The following is a 21,442-nucleotide window of genomic DNA, read 5'->3' as shown; positions in this document are numbered from 1 at the left end:
TATAGGTAATCGAGTTTCTGAAATTATACAGCTAATGGATAATGAAAAATGGCATCATGTAAGGTCTTCTGAGAATCCAGCCGATCCAGCTTCGCGTGGAATTAGTGCAAGAGAATTACGAACAAATGAATTATGGTGGCACGGACCGAGCTGGCTAAGAAAAGAAAATATTTTATACGAGAAGAAAGACATTCCATCAACAGAATTAGAAATCAAGAAAAATGATATCAAGGCACTACATGTTTCAGATGAAGTCTCTATATGGGAAAGATTTTCTAACTTAAATAAACTAACAAGTGTCTTAGCATACTGCCGGAGAATGAAGTTTAAGAAGGGTGAGGAGAAATCTTCTTATTTAACTACTGAAGAATTGAAAATCGTTATGAACAGATTTATATTATTATTTATATTACAATATCAGGAATTATGCTTTAGAGAAGAAATTCAAGATTTGAAGCGGAACAATAAAGTGAAAAGGAGAAGAAAACTGATTACTTTAGATCCTTTTATTGATAGAGATGGCATATTAAGAGTAGGAGGCAGGTTAAATGAAGCCAGTTTCATATCCATATTCAGAAACATAAATCTTCTTACGAGGTGGCAACTTTTACAAAGAATGATGTCCCAGTTTTGGAAATGTTGGCAGTTAGAGTACTTGCATACAATGCAACAAAGATACATATTTTTAGATTATTCCTCACGGTGGCCGGTCTTTAATGGTTTTAAAGACAAAGGTCTTTGGTGGCCGGTATGTCCAAGGAGTTTCAATACTTTAAGTCAGGCCACATAGAAAAGAAGAAATAATTTATTCATTTAAATTTGTAAAAATTTTATTCGTTTGTCTTTTTCTGTTCATATTCAACAATACACGTTTATTTTCGAAAAGAGTGAATTTTATTTTATCTTTCTAACAAACATTTCATCAAAATTCTCTCCTAAAAGAAAGTCTGTGATAATTGAAAGTTGAATTGTGTTCTTGGTTACCCAATGATTTATAATATACGAGTATATGGATTTATTGACACAAAAGTTTTTATTTAATTATTATTTAAATGTTTTTTTGACAGATTAACATCTGAAAGGTAATTAACTGTTATAAGCCAATAAAAATAACCTGGTTACCTAATTATGTGAGAAGCCGATTAAAAATCATATATTGAAATTTTTTAAGTGAACGAATCGTTTTTTTTTCTTTGATTGAAGTATATTGTAGCATAAAATTTAATAAAAATTTATATCTACGAAAATATTTCAGCTTTTAAAAATCATATTTTTTTTTAAATAACATGGTACAATCATTTTTACGGTCACGTAACGCCGTTTATATTTACAGTTATTCGAACATAAAATGAGTTTATCGATATTCGATATTAGATGGTAAAGAATTATATCGATAAAGTGATGTGAATGTATAAAAATGATGTTAATATTTTTATAACATTCGATAATAACAATGAAACGATAAGCGTAAAGCTTTTTTATGGAAATTGTCTTTTACGTTCCGCCTCTTACCTGATCTAGAGATATCAAAAATATCAGAATAATTTTGTAAATGTAGGGATTACATGTGATAAAGTAAAACATTTTAATTTGTTTATTTACTTAAAAATTAAAACTACTTCTTACATATATGTAAGTAATTTAGAAATAAACGGTCGAAAATATAAGCAATAAAGTGCAATGTATCCAACGGTTTTTTTTCGATCGAAAGAAAATAAAAAAGGTAATATAGTAATATTGAATATAATATTCTTATTTACATATGCCATCATCATCAACCTGTCCATTTGCCTACTCTTCCATACAATTCTATCAGCAGACTTATCTGAATAAGCAAGAAGAGAGTGACCCTTCTTACGCATATTCTCTGTCACAAAATTCGTCCATACTTTTGTCAGTCTTCCTTCTTTATAGTGATCCACATTTCATCTCATTAATTTATTTACTTATAACATTTACATAAAACATAGCACGAAGCTTGCACATACAGGAACCACGGCTTAGCGTTCACAGCGAACAAATACCCGTGAAGCAATACACAATATCCCGTCAGAATAAACCACCGAAAATTAATTAATTACGGATAAATTTCCCGTCAATCCACCCTTTTGTATTTAGCTCTAAATACCACTTCATTATCTGCGTATATTGTTACCGGTGCACACGAATCAATAGGTACAGGGGAGACACACATGAGTGGACATCTGATGAATTATTATTTACAATCCTAATGGACTTGCCTTAGCCCTTTATGTGTTAATTGTTTCATATTGTAATATATGGCATAGCAACTACTTTCGTTTACTATAGCCAGTTACTATAGCATTCTAAGTTACCTAAATGAAGGTTTTATTCCATGAAGGTTTAATATGAGAAAATTGTTTGATTAATCTATTTGGTTTTTAATAGACAGAAACCTATTTGATGGTTCAAATATTATTGTGGATATTGAAATATAGGATGGTAGAGAACCATTTAAAAATCTTTTTATTTTCTACCAAATGTCTTAAACTTATCAGAAACTATTTAGCAAACATTGGTTGTATTCCTTAACTGATATCTGTGATTTCGATGACATTAATTCGCATAAACACATCATCATTCTGAGAAAGTTTTATATAATACCAATACCTGTTTCAAAACAATCGTATAAAAATAAAGCTGGTATAACACAAACACTGTTTAAAAGTTGCCAGAAAGATAAACAATTACCAATTAATTATTGCTTACACGTCGGCAAGAACTAATAATACTAGCGGCGTGTTGCTACACAACGAATGCTTTCCTGTGAACAACTTTACCAATAAGTCACGACATACGTACTAACGTAATACAATATGATTGGAAGAAAAGGGATAACGGAATAAACCAACGTTTTGCGGAAAAAGATTTAGTGACGATAGAATTTTAAAGCCGTGTTAATATTTTTGTAATTTAATTATATTGATTTTGAAAAGAATCGAGCGTATCTCTTTTTAAAAGGTTAACAACATATCCCTTTTATAAAAAAAAAGTACGTGGACACTAAATATCTGGCCAGAGGCATATCTGTCTGTCTGTCTACCTACTGAATAATAAACCAGAATAATGTTATTGTTTATATTTACTTAACATTCTTATGTTTGTACTTTCTATTCAAGTATGTTCGCCCAGTTTATCATATTACATTTTTAGCTGAGTCCCTCCCTTCTCATGTCGCTATCAACTAGTAATTGAAGATCTATTCAGATGAAATAATTGCTCGCATACCACCAATACACAGACTATTATGAAACAAGAGTAGACGTCCTGTCTGTATATTCGTATTTCTACATTATACATATATATCGCCTTTATACTTTACTGTACAAATACTTTACATAAAATTATCACAGTTTGTTCCTTCACATTTTTCGTTTAATCTATTCGCTTTCAATTACTAATTCGACATATAATTAACAAAAAAACTAAAGGTTTTTTTTTAACATAAAACTTCAGAAATATCCCTAAAATCTTCTCACACATCTCAGGTTTTATTTCAATATATTATATTCAAAGGGAGACTGCTTCTGAGAGATCAAACACCTTTATTATTCAAAGTGACAACATTAAAGTTTCCTTGCAGTCTCCATACTTGTATGTATGTACATATGAATAGTGTCTGCCTTGATTCTAATATTCCCGAGTCTAAAGGAATAGTATCATATATTCTCTGTATAAAATGGCACTCATATTCGTTGAGAATTATAATATATATTTATTACCAAGCATAGGTTGTAATAAGTGTTTTAGTGTTTTTTTTTTCATATTCTTTCGGTATTTTACGTTTATGTCCTTTGATTGTCTTGCTCTTTCTAGACTTTACGGTGAGATTGGTCATCACCTTACACATGATTACAACATTTTTGGGTGAATAATTCACGTTAAAATTATAATTGATATTAAAAATACGTAATACAAAATAAAAAAAATAATATTGCCATCAACCGTATGTTCTATCAGCGAGAAAGCAACAATAATTGTAATCTTACTAATATTATAAATGAGAATGTTTAGTTGGATGGATGGAAGGTATCTCCAGAACGGCTGCAAGGATCTCTCTTAAATTTGACATAGATGTATTACATGGTCTAAAAGAATACATAGGTTATTAATTTTTTTAATTCCGCGCGGAAGGAGTCGCGGGCGAAAGTTTCTATTCAATAATGTAATCAAGAATTGTATAGTTTAGACATAGTACATATGAATGTTTAATTAAACAGCCATCATTCGAACTGCGTCGTATAGAAACAATCACATGTACACGGTTATAATACTTGACATAATATTATTACAAATAACATTTAGACAAAGACATAGAGGGCCCCCTAAGTCTCTTGATTACACGTCGGCTACAACAGTAAGGTAAAGTCGTTATGCAAATTATTTCATAACGCCCTTAACAATTAATACTGCGCAAGTCTTAGAATACACGAACACATTGATATACCGATGATATTATTTTACTAGTAGCTATCGCCCGCGGCTCCGTCTGCGGAGAATTTAAACAAACTTAATAAGTAACCTATGTGTTCTTCGACGCTATTTTCTACATCTATGCCAAATTTCATCGTTCTGGAGATACTCGTACCTTGTAGCAAACATACATCCAAACAATCGTGTTTATAATATTAATAAGATCAATATGTTAGTATACTGACATACAATTTGTGTATTAACATTTTGTATTATATATTTTTTTCAAACTGTTAGATGATGGAGTTTAATAAAAACTTTTTACGCATTACCAAAGTTAAATAAGCAAAAGATTGCATTTTTGCTTAATAACACGTGCATTATATTTTGTTCGAAAGGCGGAAATTCGAATCCAGTTAAACATTATTGAATGAATATTATATGCCAGCTTCAAAGCTTTTACAAATACAAAGTAAAAGTACAGCAAGAGAAATATATCCCATATAAGAATTGTCGATGCGAGTAACCCTATATCTGCTTCATGAAACATAAAATGATAGCCCCAGGCGAGGTTCCTACTTGTTGAGGGCACATTGAAACTTGTAGCCCGTTAATACCGTACCAAGGAATAGAGAGTGAAATAAGTACTTTGTTAACGATGTCGAGACGAGATCGTATCTGTTTACATTGTACATAATATACAAGTTAAGCTGGCTTAAACGAACGTTACTAGCAGTAATAACGAACAAAAACACTCATATTCAAAAGTAATTTGAAGCAACTAATTTCTGTTTTATAGTTTTACAGAAGTAATACTGACTTAATTAGCAAACAATACGTTTAAAGAGTTTCTTAATCCAGCAACAACATGATCACGCACATGACCCAGAGGAGTAAGCAGAGACTACGGACCTCTATTTGATGCGGTCCTGACACCTCTCTCGCTATTTCTACATTTATACATCTACATTGCAATATTTGTTTTTTAATCCAAGATTTTAATGTTCCACTGATTTAAAAGTTATTGATCATAAGTTGTTTTCTTTATTGTTTATAGTAAGTATAATTATACTAAAAGATACTGGCGGTTGAATGTTATCGCGTACGTTTCGGGACCAATAAATTTCGTATCCATCCCCACAAGTAGTGATATAGTGTAGCCGGCCATAGTTTCAGTACGGCAGTTGTTTTGTTGTACGTTAGCCGGAATACCGTAGGCCCGCAACTATTTAAGTTATTTAGGGTCAGTCCCGTTGTAAATCTTAATCGCGGCCGGTGGAAAGTCGGTGCAATGACTCGTGAAGACTTTCAACATATAAATCTACAGGGTCGCTGTGCTTTTGGTCGATGTCGGATTTATAAGGGTGTTCTTTTGTTACCTTCAGATTTCAGAAAGACAACCGATATGATTGATGCAAACAAATCTTTCACGCTAGTTTGACATCATAAATTTTCGTTGTCTCATCATAAATTGACCTTATGCATTTCAAATCCCGTCATGTGACAATGATTGATTTCTATAACATACCTGATATTATTTGTTCTAACTCATTTATGTTATAAACACAAGTTTAAATTGAATTTTAAGTATTCTGGTACATTTAAACTTCAATAAGGACTCATAATCACTTCTGATACCGAAATTATTAACGTAAAGATATTTAAATTAGTTTCTTAACGGTAGCATAATCAATATTTAAACTAAAGTCAATAAGAAGACTTCGAAGAGGTAAATGATTGGAAAATTTACATTACTACTAAAGTGTATATTCTACATTTTTGATTTTAACCATTTCGATTAGTCTATCATACATAAAGTATGTCACTAAGTTTAATCAACTGTATCTTATGTACGTACCATCATAGAGTACGACGTAATTACTGACAGTGCCGTATCAGAATTCCTAACTTTGTTGTTTTAATTAATCAGCGCGGCAACACCGGCGCGACTTTACCTCTTGCTTACTCTGTGGCTTTCCACTGTCAACAATATTTGTCGCGCTTGCCTTTAAATTAAGATGTTTTGCAGTTTAAATCAAGTAAAAGTTAACTTATTTATTATTTATTGATTTATCGTTGGTTTCCGAGACCAAAATCTATGTATAAAACTAGCTGTCATTATCGTTGACAAAACAGAGATATTAATATGTTTTATACAGGGATATTGGTCTCAGAAACCTAAATAAATGACTCATAAATTACTTATCGATAAATGAACTTGACATGTAATCATGCGCAGTTTTTTTTGTATTTAACGCCGTTTAATTGAACCTAAAAACGTCATGAAATCTCAAAAAATGTACAATAAAATTGGTTAAGCTAACTTTTTGTAATCATAATATTTTCTATTTTTACAGCTAAAATCAGAAAATACTAATTTATTTTATTATAGGAAATTTATACGGAGCACGTATGCGACTAAACAAACATACGCGGACGGGGAAATCCACAAAAAGCTACACAGGATGATTAAATAAACGCTGACCTTGCTGAGTCGAAATTCAACTGATATGTTCAGTGTTGCCGTTCTTTAGTGTTGTGTCCTATTAGTATACAAACAATTGATATCTTATTATCTCAATTATACGAGACTGTACAAAGCATATAGGTGGGTAAACTGACAAAAATGGTGTCAATAGCTTAAACATTCAATTGAAAATTAAAAGTACTACACAGAGGCATTTTAAAGAAAGTAATTTAGCCTATGGTTAATGGATTGTATTATATTTTAGGCACTAAACTAAACCATTCGCTCTTATAAATAAAATATTGATGTCGTGAAAAGGCCTATTAAACCATTATAAGGGCCGTTATAAGAGCTTATTAAATTCTTAATAATAAAAAATAGAAAGAGCAAGCTAAGAGCGTCTTAGCTATAAATCTCGTGAGCGGGATCTCGCGTGAGTCTACGTTGAACAATGAATCAATAGAGAGGCGATAAAAGAAGGCTGTGCAGGTGGCAAGGGTCATGTGATATTGAGACATAACTCAACCACACGCACAAATGTTACATGCTATTTAATATACGTACAACCAACTCTAAATATTAGTCATATTACTCATCTGAGGACTTCACAAACAACGATTCATGTTAGAAAAAACAATGAGATTCGCTTTTTAGGGTTCCGTACCTCGACAGGAAAAAAACGGAACCCTTATAGGATAACTTTGTTGTCCGTCCGTCTGTCTGTCAAAACTTTTTTTATCTAATACTAAAACTAACTGCCGCACTCTTACTAAGTGTGCACTTAAATGTTTTTAACATCCCTTAGTGCGGTCAAATATTTATGCTACTAGGCAAGCATAACAGTGTAAAGATAGTGTTCCTTTAGATATCTATACAAAAAAAAAAACATAAGTATATAGCTACAAGTAACTCTTACAGTTCTAACTCTCTATATATACAAGTTGATAACGAAACAGACAGAATAACAAACTCAAGTTAGCTCAATTTAGATAGAGAGATCGTAGACTAACTCCCAGACACGTAGTTCAAGAGAATATTAAATTAGGATTTCTAAATTTGGAAAAACGAGATTAATCACTAGCTCCCCGAGCACGGAATATATAATGAGGAAATCCTCCCCAGACTGTCTACATAGTGCGAATAATTCCATTAAAGATATACAGAGAGTAAATGAAACTACAAAATCTACGTGATTCTTGTTTTTTGTAGTAAAATAAACGAAGGTTTCAAACTTCAAGTGAAGGTCCGTTAAGTATTTTATACTAGCTGTCGCCCGCGACTTCGTCCGCTCTTAATTAAAAAAATTAATTAGTCAACATATGCAAACTTCAGCGAAATCTATCCAGTCGTTCTGGAGATATCTTCAATCAAACATCTATCCATCCAAACATTCGCATTTATAATATTAGTAAGATTGGCAGTCCACATTTTTAGTGGAGTCGCGAACCTTGAATCATGACAACTTAACCACGAATTAATTTAAGAGTAATAAAACAGTATTTCATAAAAAACAAAAATTAAATATTTACAACCTTAATTTTAGTAACTCTTCTTCACATTCATCTCTCTCATTTATCTTAACAAAAACTGAGATAGCAACATATTTCAATCCGAGTGCTTTGGCAGTGAAAATGCACGGTAGGATCAGTATTGTATTTTACGATCACAAAACGAGTGCTTGTTTTAATCAGCGAGTGCACAGCTTCGTCTGGCATCCTTTGTGACTCCGAGCTGATGTATTGTGTTCGTCGTAATGAGTGGAAAATGCTGCTCTACACTCACTGTATTAACATTCGATACTTTGTAGGTATTTGTGTATGTGTGCAACAACGAGATAGTGAACAAAACATCTCGTTCTTTCTCAACAACAACATAACTCAGGCTCGTAACGCAGTGGAGTAGGCAGAGACCACGAACCACCATTTGGCGCGGTCCTGACACACCTCTGTTGTTTCTTCTACGTTCATCCATCTACACTTACATGCACGTCGGTTTCGGGTTCTATATTGCTTGCTTACTTTTGTTTAAAGTTAATTAAAAAGTCATATGTAAAATAGCATTTAGAGAAGACAATAATTAATATAAATACATTAAATAATATAAGTATAATTTTGTTTAATATTATTAATTATCATTATTTTGGTTAATATTGTAAATAATACTAACACAATATTCGACAGCCTTGAGTATAATAGCTTTTAGCTTCATTTTTTATTTGTCTTATAAAATCTCTTAATTTTTTGTGGTTAGACAAGTAAAACAAAGTAGTTAGAGAAAATGCAGTTAATATTTTTCGGTATAAATATTTCAAAATTAGGTTAATTAAGAGAGAAAAACATGAAACCATGAAACGAAATACCAATTTAGGATGTCGTGAAAATTCCGTAAAATTGCATTCAGTCTCTCTAATTTGTGTTGCAGTGAATTTTCATTTCGAGCGATGTCATATTGGATTTCTTTGAGTTGTTAATTAATTAGGAAAATGAGAAGCGAACCTAAGATAAAACAATAGCTATTGTTCACTAGGGTTCTTATGAAAGGTTGCTCATGCTTTTAAATCTTCAGAGAAATACAAAGAGAGAGATGTTTCCTTGCTATAAACCATGTATTAGGTACTAAATATAATGTTTAAGTTCTTAAAACATCTGAGAGTTTACAAATGATATTTAAAACACCTAAATCACGTTTGGTGTTTGACATCTAACCTAGTATTATAGAGGAAAGATTAAATTGTTTGCATTGAATATGCTCTGAAACTCCTGAACTGATTTGAAAAATTCTTTCACGGTTGGAAGCCTACACTATGTTTGTATTACAGACTAAATTTATTACTAGATATTTTATTAATTTCGCGCAGACAAAGTCACTGGTAACAGCTAGATTACAATATCCTTAAACTTCTAACTTCTTATGTCAAGTTAATATTTTAGTTTAAATGCAAAAGATGTTGCAAATTGATTTCACAACAAATTATGTGTTGTCACGTAAACTAAATAACTATTACGGAAGAAAGCTGTAAGATGGTATCTATTTCTATGGCGTCGTGATTTATGTACTCAATTATAGAGCCTCCCGGAGCGACGAGGCTTCCCTATACGACCATCGCATCTGCGAGGCGACGGCCTTTCAAGAAGCAACGATAAAAATATTTAGCGTAATAAAATTTCTCACATTCAATTTCTAACCAAAAACGACATTCTTCAAATATATTAATATTTGTAAAATGTTGCTGCAATTTCTCAAGATATATGAAGTTGTATGGAATAAAATAAAACCTTTGCTTTTTGACCGTTCATAAAAGTTTTATAGTTAGGACCTTCATACTGAAAACTTGTAAAGCAATAATAAATAAAACCACTTAGTTAATTAAATGTAAAGCAAATAACGAATGGGAAAGAAGGAAAACTCTTAAGTCTCGACTTACATGGATGTATCCTAACTTTGTTTAATTCTGAATATTACCAACTGCCAGCTAGTTAGCAATTTTTTTTATAAAAACAAATATGAATAAGCAGACACTTCTAAAAAGCACTTCAAAGTTTTTAATTCCAGTGTAAACTTACGTCTATTAATCAAGTGCAAATCCTATTTGGTTCGCTTACAACGCTTCGGAGTCCATTAAGACGTCTTCCTGAGGTCGATAAATCAGTAACTCCAAGTCCTCGTAAGCCAAGCAGTTCATATGCAGCCAGCACGCTGCAAGCCAGGAGACCTTGCATGATTAATCGCTTTCTGGATTTAGAAAGGTTTCAAATGAAATTTTAATATTCACCCCCGATGTTAATATATCTTGATAACTTTATCCAAAGGAAAAACACTTGAAGTTTTAGAATCAAGGAAACTGGCAAAAGGATAAAGATGGTAGATGTTTTAAAGTAAAGACAAGAATTTTTATGTCATGTGTTCTCACAAAACGATTGAAGAGTTCTATGCTTTTTCAGGCACAAACGGCCACAGAAAAAGAAATCAATTTTAAAACTTAGGTAGGTTTTGAAATATTTAGATTTATTTTATTCTAAGGATCAAAAGTTCCCACAGAACGATTACATTTTCAAGCCGTCCAATTTCGCTAGGAAAAAAATACTGTAAGAAAAAATCTAAAAGTTTTTAATCGCTCCCGCCGAGTGTCGCTCTCACCGCAGGGTTTCGCATCAAAAGTAAAACTTTTCAAACCTTCTATGTTCCCGCCGTAACTAGACGTCAAGAGGCAAGGCGGGGAACCCCCATTGTTGCCTGTAAAGGCCCCTTGTTGTCGAAACATTTTCACACTTGAGAAGAGCCATAAAAAAGGATTGCGAAACTTTTTTCTTTACTTTAAAAACGTTCGATTTAAATTTAGCCGTCGTAATGAAACGGTAAAGAAGCAATAAGTAGCTCAATCAAATTGCATTATCGCTTAGAAGCACTCCCTGGTAGAGGGTAGACGCAACAAATTAAATTACCGTCTCCACAACCTTTGTCGGTCTGAAAAAGAAATCGCCTTTCAAAAGAATCGGACTTCCTTGCTACTTTGGGTGGGCAATCAAAATTCTTTCTACTCACCCATGTAATTTATAGTTATTTGATTTCAAGCGCAGTTGCTAAATATTAGAAATTTAAATATTTAATGCTAAAATATAGTTCGCTGGATCAAAGTATACTTTAATTGATTTACTTAGGTACAGACAAAGTCTCCATCAAAAATAATTCTAATATCAATTGACAAATATTCAAACACTTCCGTTCATTGTTTCACGAATACGTAGATATTAGAAAATACGTTTAGTGAGTTAATTAATAAGTTATTAGATCCGTCTGCTGTAAACATCCGGACTGGTGAATCGGGGACTGTGGGGGACTGTGGAGGGCTGCGAGGGCGCGGGGTTGCGGTCGAGGGGAGAGGAACCGCATCGAACCCGCACCGCGCAATCACCGGCTATTGTCCCCGTCGCTATACCACTCACCTTTATGTAGATTGATATTTAATCAATCATATATTTATACATCTATTAATCCAACAGAAATAAGTTAACATATAGGCCGACTTGAAAAGACCAAAACCGTACAGAATTACAATAAAACTAACTAGAGGAAACCCCATGAGGTTGTAGGCCCAAAGGCTTGAATTCGGTTCTCTCTAGTTAAAAACATATTGTCGTTCTACGCATTTTCTTCTAATGCACATATACAATAATATTCTTTATGTATAGATATTAATTTAATATTAACTTCTATTTTTATATACTACATGCATAGTTCCATACCATTCTAGAGAGGTTATCAAAGGAAAAATATCATCAAAATTCATGAAGTCATTTCAAAGTTTTCTACGAACACAAAAAAAAAACAGACGACTTTATTATTTATGGGTATGCAAATAGCTTGGTAACATTTCGACAGTGTAGTTACATTACTTTACTTTTGAAATCATGTACACACTAACAACATGCTTAAGGCAATGTGAACACAAAAATATTAATCTTGCTAATACATGTTATAAATGCGAATGTACAAATAGATGTGGATGGATGTTTGTTTGAAGGTATCTCTAAAACGGCTGAACGAATCACTATTAAATTTGGAATATATATAGAACACGGTCTAGGGCACATCATAGGCTATTAATTATATTTTTTAATTCCGCGCGGACGGAGTCGCGGGCGATAGCTAGTATAAATTATAGTTCTGCGAACATAGATACGTCTGATAGTCCATGATTCATACTTGTATAGGTCTCCCTTAGTTTTTATCTTTACGCTCCATTAAATTGTGCTTGCATCGTCTAATTAAAATCGCCGTCTAAATCCCCCTCGGGGTTAGCGACGCGACAATTTTTTGAAAAAGAAAGTTTCTACCGGACAAAATTATTAAAAATCTAGCTTTATATTTTCATCAGATTCGCCGCTTGTTTTTTAATTTAATGGCTATTATTAAAGTCAGATATTAAATCTTTTTGTGACTAATAAATTAGTTAAGAAAAAGAAACTAAACTGATCCTTATTAAGAAAATGCCAACTATTTTGTACTCTCAAGAAGATATTTTAATCTTAAATACCTAACATTCAAAGTCATAAAATAACTGGAGTCAAGAATTTAATATTATCTTTTAAAAATAATTTTAAAATTCATCGTAGGGTGGTGTGCGCTTTTAGCCGTCTTGTACATGAAACTATCTACTCCAGTAAGGTCTTATCCGAGGGATGTTCTAAGACAAAAAAATCCCGTATACCCGGAGACTGGGAGCGCGCAGATGCTTTTGAATGCCTTCTGAATAATTACCGCAACGCCTCCGGCATTATAAAGCATGGGGTACACGATATTAAACATAAAACGAATTTCTTCGACAAATGTATAATTTTAGAATTACAGTGAACTATTATAACATAGTGTGCTTTTTGGACGGTCAGCTAGTAATTTAAAATTCGCTAATATTTGGGTATGTCCAAATCTTTTCATTTTATGTAAATCTATACTAATTTGTTTAAACGCGTTTGTCTCAGTAACTACTGGTCCAATTTCAAAAATTCTTTTTTTGTTGGATAGTCCATTTACAGAGGAAGGCTTTAGGCTATATAACATTACGCTACTAAAAGCTTTTTTTTTAATTCGGCGCGGACGGAGTTGCGGGCGACAGCTAGCGAAGTTATAAACATGTACAAACCAAAGAAAGCGTAATTTTTATAAAAAGAAAATTTTCGAATAATTTTACGAGAATAAATCGTAATACCCAAAAATTGAATACAGAACAAATAAAAGTTTATGATAAACCTGGTTCGTGAATGAATATTCCTTTATTTATATTCCTCCCTTCTAATTTGGCTGCAACGCTTCGCCACTGGTGCGGCAAAGTCCTTTCGTAAATCCCTTTTTGAAATGTACCCATCGCTTTACTGAGAGGGAGGTAAGCATGCGTGAAAGCGTCCTTATCTGGGGCGATGCTTTTTTTATATTTTTTTTATTTAATTTCTCTAATATTCATGATAAATTTCTGTTTCCGGAAGTGTATAATTTATTACACCAGGATAATCCATAGATCCGTAAACGTGAATAACGTTTATAAATTGTTTGTTAAATATTTATTTAAAAAATTTGTGACCTTAAGTGAGATGATATTGAAATAAAACATTTTTTTTTAAATTAGATCTTTCAATTTCAATAGTTGTAATGTATGCAAATAAGAAAGATACGTAGACGACTTTAATTTGTATTCGTACGACTTGAAATAAGTTACAGGAGTCTCATGTCTTACATGGATATGCACTCCCGATCGCCTGGGGGACTAACTCACTCGACTAGAACTAATCTGTGCCGAAACTAACTTGCAGCCATCCTGAGGAATCTAATACAGACTTTGGGATTGTTTGGGCCTAGTTTAAGTGACGTCGGGCTCTGCTCTTTAGCGTGAAGGATTCTAAAGTGAGGTTAAGTGATGTAATGCAATTAGTTGCTTCATTCAGTTTGCTCACGATTCTAGATTCTAGATATTTATATACATATATAAAGGTACATATTAATGTATGGTTTTATATTTAACTAGCTATCGCCCGCGACTCCGTCCGCGCGGGATTAAAAAAAAGATGTTGGTCGATTCTCAGACCTACTCAATATGCTCACAAAATTTCATGAGAATCGGTCAAGCCGTTTCGGAAGAGTATGGGAACGAAAATTGTGACACGAGAATTTTATATATATAAGATGTAGCTGTAGAATGTAATTTTGAAATCTTTAGTATATTTAATACTAATATACTAATATTATAAACTTGAATGTAACTCTGTCTGTCACGCTTTTATACCAAAACCACTAAATAAAAAAGCGTTGTTTTAGTCTGTTAATTTAATATAAATAAATACGACATTTAACGTTTGTAAGAAGACTTAAGAGTAAAAAGACTTTCCCCTCAAGGGTTTAAAACAACAATAGGGATGAAAGTTTGTATGGGAATATGTAAGATTTATGTGAATGTTTTGTGACTTGAATATATTTTATAAATTTAAGTAAAATAATTAGCCTTGATAATTTAAAGTGCTACCGGAAGACAGTATTCCACGCGGACGAAGTAGCGGGCACAGCTAGTATAATATGTCTGAACTACAAGTACGGAATTACCGTACACAGGGTCGTCTGTATAAATTTGCGAGCACAATTTACTGAGTGGAGTGTACACTTGGATATTTTATGCTAATGGTCTATACAGAGGCGCCATGAAATAATAATATCTACTCGGCAAAGTTGCGGGATCCACTTACCTTTACGTTTACGTTACATCGAGACGTGTTTTAAATTTCTCTCCGGACGAGACGAGCGTGGAAATTGGGCTTAAGTTGTATATGTGTATAGTATATGAAATAGTAATAGACATTGCGTACCTAAATATTTTGTACTTAGGTTGTTACTTACCTTATTTTATTTAGTCTTTGTTCGTTGGTCTTATCGTATTCGAGAATTTTGGGCTGAATTCTAAATTAAGTCATAATTATTAATTTTAACGACTCCAGAGATGTTACCTAAGAACTTAGCTTATTTAACGATAGTTTTTAAAGGTTCTATTTTATTAAAAAAATTAAATGTAGTCTCAGGTTCGATTCTTAAAATAATGCATGTCTGTCATCTATGACGCGTTAATAAATCTTTATTATTCGATTTTACGCACTTTCAACTACAATCGGGTACCAAAGCACTTCCTTATCCAAATAAAAGGCCAGGATGGAAAGGAGAACAGACATTAATGCACTTATAAAAAGTGTTCGAAGGACAGATGGGGCCTGCGTAGGTCGTTAATCGCGTTTAGGTGAGATGCGTGAGCCGTGTTGACCTCACGGCCCGAGGCGCTACGACAAATGGAAATTGATCGCTACATATATGCCTAAACTTTACATAAACAATTATATATACTAGCTGTCGCCCGCGACTCCGTCCGCACCGAGCTTAAAAAAAAAACTAATTAGTAGACTATGTTTTCTTCCACACCTATGGTCTACATCCATGCCAAATTTCATCGAGATCCGTAGAGCCGTTCTGGAGACATCTTCTAACAAGCATTCATCTTTAAAGAGATGTAACTTTTTTCGTCAGATGAGTCGATTCTGCATATATCCGACAGGTGGTTATTATTCAAAACCAAGCCGTGCAAGTGCACACAATCTTTTTTTTATTACAAAGATAAGTAATACTAATTTGAACTAAAAATTGGACGCATTTTGCATATGGCAACATCGTACTAAAATCACCTGGCGTTTTTTGTAATCTTATTTTATTTTAAAATGCAAATGTTTATAAGATTTGTATGTAAGAAAACTATAAGTTAAATATCGATTTTGTGTATGATTTATTAATGTCACCTTTAACATATATTTCGGGACAATCGTTAGTCAACAACTTAGTTCTTATGGCTAACAATGACCACAGTCACTAATTAGTCACACTTTTCCAGCAGCGCCAAAATCAAAGAGCACATAATATTTAATTACCACCAAAAGGATCTAATGACAAAACATCAAGGGGTAAAAATCACCAGGCAATTTCCCGCCTTTACTTCAGCTAACGAGTCCACGCGGACGCCATTTGCAACACATTTTTGCCGTTGATTTTGATGACGCCATTACGCCGGCCGGCCTAACGGTTCACTTGTCCATCTGAAGGCTGACGTTCGATTTAATTTAGCGCAGGCTGTGGCCCTGCCTACGGTTAATTTGGAAATAATTATTACCTACTGCTCTCCCCTTGCGAAGAAAAAAGGAATGATGCATGTGGTTCCTCTGCTTAATGTTTTCTTGATAGCATCGCGTACACGATAGTGTAATGTATTGCTTACGGATTATAGTTTTTGTTGGTAGTATTGATTGGGTTTTCTATAAAAGGTTAAATCATCACAACTGACATTATTTACGACAAAGAGTTTTATAAACTATAATAACATTAAAAACTATACACACAACATTTTTTTAGTTTCACATTATTTGGATCTACGTTATACAATTTACTAATGTATAAAAGACAAAGTTTCAGCAATATCTGAAATTTATTCAGCATTGAATAAAAAAAATATTATGAAAAAAATGTGGTTAAGTAAACATTAAAAACTTTGAAAGAAGGAATAGACTTAAACTAATTCAGGGTAGAAAACTATTCGTAGATTAAAAAGTAAAGCAATATCAAAAATCCAGACCGAAAACTCTTTCAGAAGACTTAAAAAACCAAAAACGTACAAAACGAGTCAGTTTAATATTCGAAAACAAAAGCGCGTTTAAAATAAAAACGTAGACGGAAAAGAGAAATGTTTCACTGAAAAGAGATTTACTTCAATTCCACGCTGAGTCCATCACGCATTTATCGTCCGTGAAGAGCAATGTAAAAGCAAGTTGCAAAAAACGCTTTTTCAAATTTATAGACAGACAAACTATGACGGGCAAACATTAATTTATAATGTTTAACATTAAAAACCTTCGTATGATACAAATATCTAAATAATATGCAAATTAATAAATATTTAGAAGACATTTTACAGCATTAAATATAATAAAAATTTGTTTCATTCAATAAAAGAATCACCGAACTCTTCCAGACTAAAAGTCTGCAGTCAAATAAAAAGACTCCGCAACATAAACTAAAACTGAACAAAACGCGAGTTTATTAAAATATATATAGAACCGGAACAACACAATACTAACAAAATGTTTTTTTGTTCCGCCAACAATACGAGCAACAGAATGAAATACGGTGGCGTGTCTGCTAAGTGGTAAGGTGGCCGTCGATTCCCGCTCCATACAAACATTGACAGCACAAGCCGTACAATATTCCAGCCCAATACAGTACTTTACAGTATAGCTACAATTCATTCACGGTGAGATTGACTCGACGGGTATTGTATAGGATTCGCTTGCAGTCACTCAAAACTACTATTTGCATTGGGAATGTAACAATCTATTTTACATATCGATAAAAAAAAACTAGGAGCACAGGTTTTAAGCAAACAATGCGTTTGTGAAGGTTGTAGAGAATTAAATAAAGCTAAAAACGAAATGACAGTTTATATTTTTTTTACATCTGACTGACCAGATACGGGTCAAATTTAAGATGTTAGTTTAAGAAAGGTGAAATAAGTAGACAATGGGTAATTACGCGAAAAGGAAGCAAAAGTATGGGCATTAATACCTATAATATGGTTAACGCTTAAGAAAATTTAATTATTGGTTAATCATCACTTAAACAGCGTGATACACGCAGCGATAGCGCTATCTTGAGTCGGGGGTAAAGGCAAACATTCAACAAGCCACAAAGCCGAGAAGTAATTAAAATATCGACAAGTATTATAATTTTGCAATTTTTAATCGAAAGTGTGACATCACTACACCTAGTCACAGAGCTAGGGTAGGCAATGGGTGGTTTTAAGAACTCTGGAACTAAAAGCAACGTACCTAGACATCGATACTAGGCGAAACCACAAAAGGCACACAATGTCTAGAAGCACAAAGGACGAGCGAGATTGTAGGTCTTTCAATAAGGAAAGAAAAATTGCTTCTGTTATACACAATGAGGTTGAATAGTAAAGCTATCGTAGCGAAATGAAGTTTTTGAAGCTTGATGTCTTTATGAAGATGAGTAGAATGTTACGAATAAGCGGTTTTTAAATTGCTCGCTCATATGTAAATCTTTCACAATTTTTATTCCACTGTCTGAAAACGTCGTATTTAAATATGGGTACATGCCTGAAACAAACTTTTTTTCTATTAAAATAACAGAACCGAACGCGCTAAAATTATTGTTGTGAATGCCTATTTTGTAAAATATAACAGTGCAATAATTTGGTGATTTCAAACACCAATACATTGAATTGTAATTCGGAAATACATGAGTCAATACTGAGTCAGCGTATGTGGGGCGCTGTGTAAATTGTTCCGCAAAGGGTTTTCCCTAAACTCAATTGTTTAAAAATAATACAATCGAATCTGAATATAAATTAGTCTTTATTTAATGATAATGGTATTGTTAGAAATGTAGCATTCAATTGAATTTGATTCCAACAATTCGTTTGTAAACTTTGATCATTTTCATACGTATTTCCCTTATTTCAATTTTTACTATATGTGAACTATAAAATATAAAAAAATAATTGACCACTATGGCTACGCCTTAAATCAAATCTTTGCAGTGCAAAGGGGATCCATGAAAGCAGACACACAAGGGTCTGTGGCTAATAGGCCATTTAGCTTTCCTAGGCACTTTCACGCCAATTCCAATTCAATCTTATTGTTCTCGATCCCCTTTTGTCATTAGAGGTGATAATGAAATGAAAAGTGGATTCTAAAAGTGAATGTACGTTCATTTAGAAAATAAATTTTCCACCTTAAGATATTTTCCATTATTTTTTTTGTCAATGGCGACCGACGGCAAGGCTATCGAGTAAGCTGACACATGTTGTAAGTTGATACTTTAGTGAGTACTAAAATTTGATTTGGAAGAGAATTTAATTTTCAAAATCAACGCTTCGTTAAAATAGCATTTGCTGACATCGCTCACTTGCCACGTTTTAATTTATCATTCTCACTTGGGTTCGCCGAAACATCCAACCGACGGCCGAGGGACCGTTCCGGGTGTCTTTTGGGAAATTCTCGCTAAAGTTTCGCTTTAAATATTTTAATAAACTCGTATTAAAGTCGTAAAAAACACTTTGAGTTGCCGTTTTTTACGTGCACGGCACCCTACCTCGGGATCCCACCGCAATTTTTGACGTGCCACGTTTACGAACACTTACCAAAGGCAGTGACGCTTTGTACCGAGGGTTATTTCATTATTCATAAAGCTTTGTTCCCGACTTCGGGCCCGATTCGGTCGAGTTGTGTTGTTTTTCACGTTTGTACAATGTTTGTATAGGCGGTTGTGTGAGTAATGAACATAGGAAATGAACTCTTATTACGCGTAAGCCGGATACGGGCCCAAATAAACATAAACGTATACTTTAGATTACGTTCTCTGTACGGTAATAACTACTCGACGGAGGACTTGTGGTGGAATTTAAATAAATCTCGACCATAAAATGTGTGCGGGCATAAAAAGTGAGGGAGTCGACTGTTTGCGATCCGGTTTGCCTTACAACTGATGTATATTATGCGTTTATGATAATCTAACACCGGCTGCATAATGTGATAGCGTGTTGAGACGATTTGCGTAGATTTTTATATAGAATGCGCGAGTTGATAGTGTACTTTACGTGGCAGACAAAGATGGGACGACACCTTTTGTGACAATGTTTGGATTGAAACGATTTCTGGCAGCTGTGTCATCGTTTCAATATTAAAAACTATGTTAAACAAGTTAATCTAAACCGCTATAAAGTAAACCCATCAAATACAGTCATAGTGATTGGTTTGTTCTGGCATAATTTTGTTTTTGTTTGTCGACACTGATAAATGTGCAAGCATGATTTACAGCAAACGGCGGTCAGTGTTGGCTCTTCAGATTGACTCGTGCGCGCTGTGGCCTAATAAATCTCTGTTTTATTCACGGATCCAATCACAGCAAACAACGGCTTGCGGACACACGATTAATGCACTATAAAATTCAGCATTTATAGATTTTTATATATTTTCTGTTGTGAAAAAACATGTTATGTATTCTTTCATCGTTGAAGATATTTGTCAATAAGAACACAAGGCACTTATAGGAAATTCTCTACAGTGTTTACCTTAGACGGTGTACGAATATTAATTTAAGTACACCATCATATTGTATAGCTAAAACTTTGTATCTCGTCTATTCAATCATATAGACCACACAGAAGACAGGCGTGAAGTGGAAGCAATTCCGCGTTTCGTCTGATGAGTGTGCGTCCCGGAGGCCTAATCTAGTCCCCTTTCCCTTCCCACCCTTTTTCTTATAAGGAAAGTATGGGAAGTGGAAGTGGACTTTCCGGATGAGAGGATGCATGGAAAGGGAAGATATTTTCTTTCTGTGCATCCTCTCCTCCGGCGATGAAAGGTAGGCAACGCATATGCTATTGCGTATGTCTATGGGCAACGGTCACTTCGCTATTTCAGCGATTTCAGGAGGCCGGTCGCTCGTTTGCCACCTTCTAATATAAAAAAATAAAATATATTGGAAGCCCTTAGATAATTTTAATATCCTACAAAAGCAACTGGCAAATAGAATAAAACACTACCTTTCATGTATACAGTGTATCGGGGGCTTTGAAGTGGTCCGAATGTACAAATTGAAGGGATAGGCAATAATTGAATTTCAGTAACCATGTGGTACTCTGCATAATCCCTGTGTCTGCGTTGACAGGGGTATTGCACTTTTTTATTTTGCTCCGTTTGTAATGTACATGAAACAATACTGAACCCTCTTTTATGTTACTGTTGCGTTTGAAAAGATGCGGTTAGTTAATTTTCTATATTGTTTATGCATTGCCTATGACTCTGATAATTTAATTATGATACTGACAAAGCGAATGGCGACTGAAATAACGGAAGACACATCGAATCGATGAAGAGGTTGAAAACTGTAGCGCCTACCTATAGTGACAAGAACAACACGTCACGACAAGTACATGACGTCTGACAT

At 33.6% G+C, this 21,442-nt stretch overlaps 1 protein-coding gene across 1 annotated transcript in view; it reads right to left on the bottom strand.

The window, feature by feature from the left end:
- Positions 1-21,442, bottom strand: part of spri (Src homology 2 domain-containing protein sprint) — a 173,362-nt gene that overhangs the window by 126,865 nt on the left and 25,055 nt on the right. The window lies entirely within an intron of this gene.

This window comes from Papilio xuthus, unplaced genomic scaffold (assembly GCF_000836235.2).
Source record: "Papilio xuthus unplaced genomic scaffold, Pxut_1.1 DF826938.1, whole genome shotgun sequence".
In the NCBI taxonomy this organism is placed as follows: Eukaryota; Metazoa; Arthropoda; class Insecta; order Lepidoptera; family Papilionidae; genus Papilio; species Papilio xuthus.
This window is presented reverse-complemented; position numbering and strand designations above follow the sequence as displayed.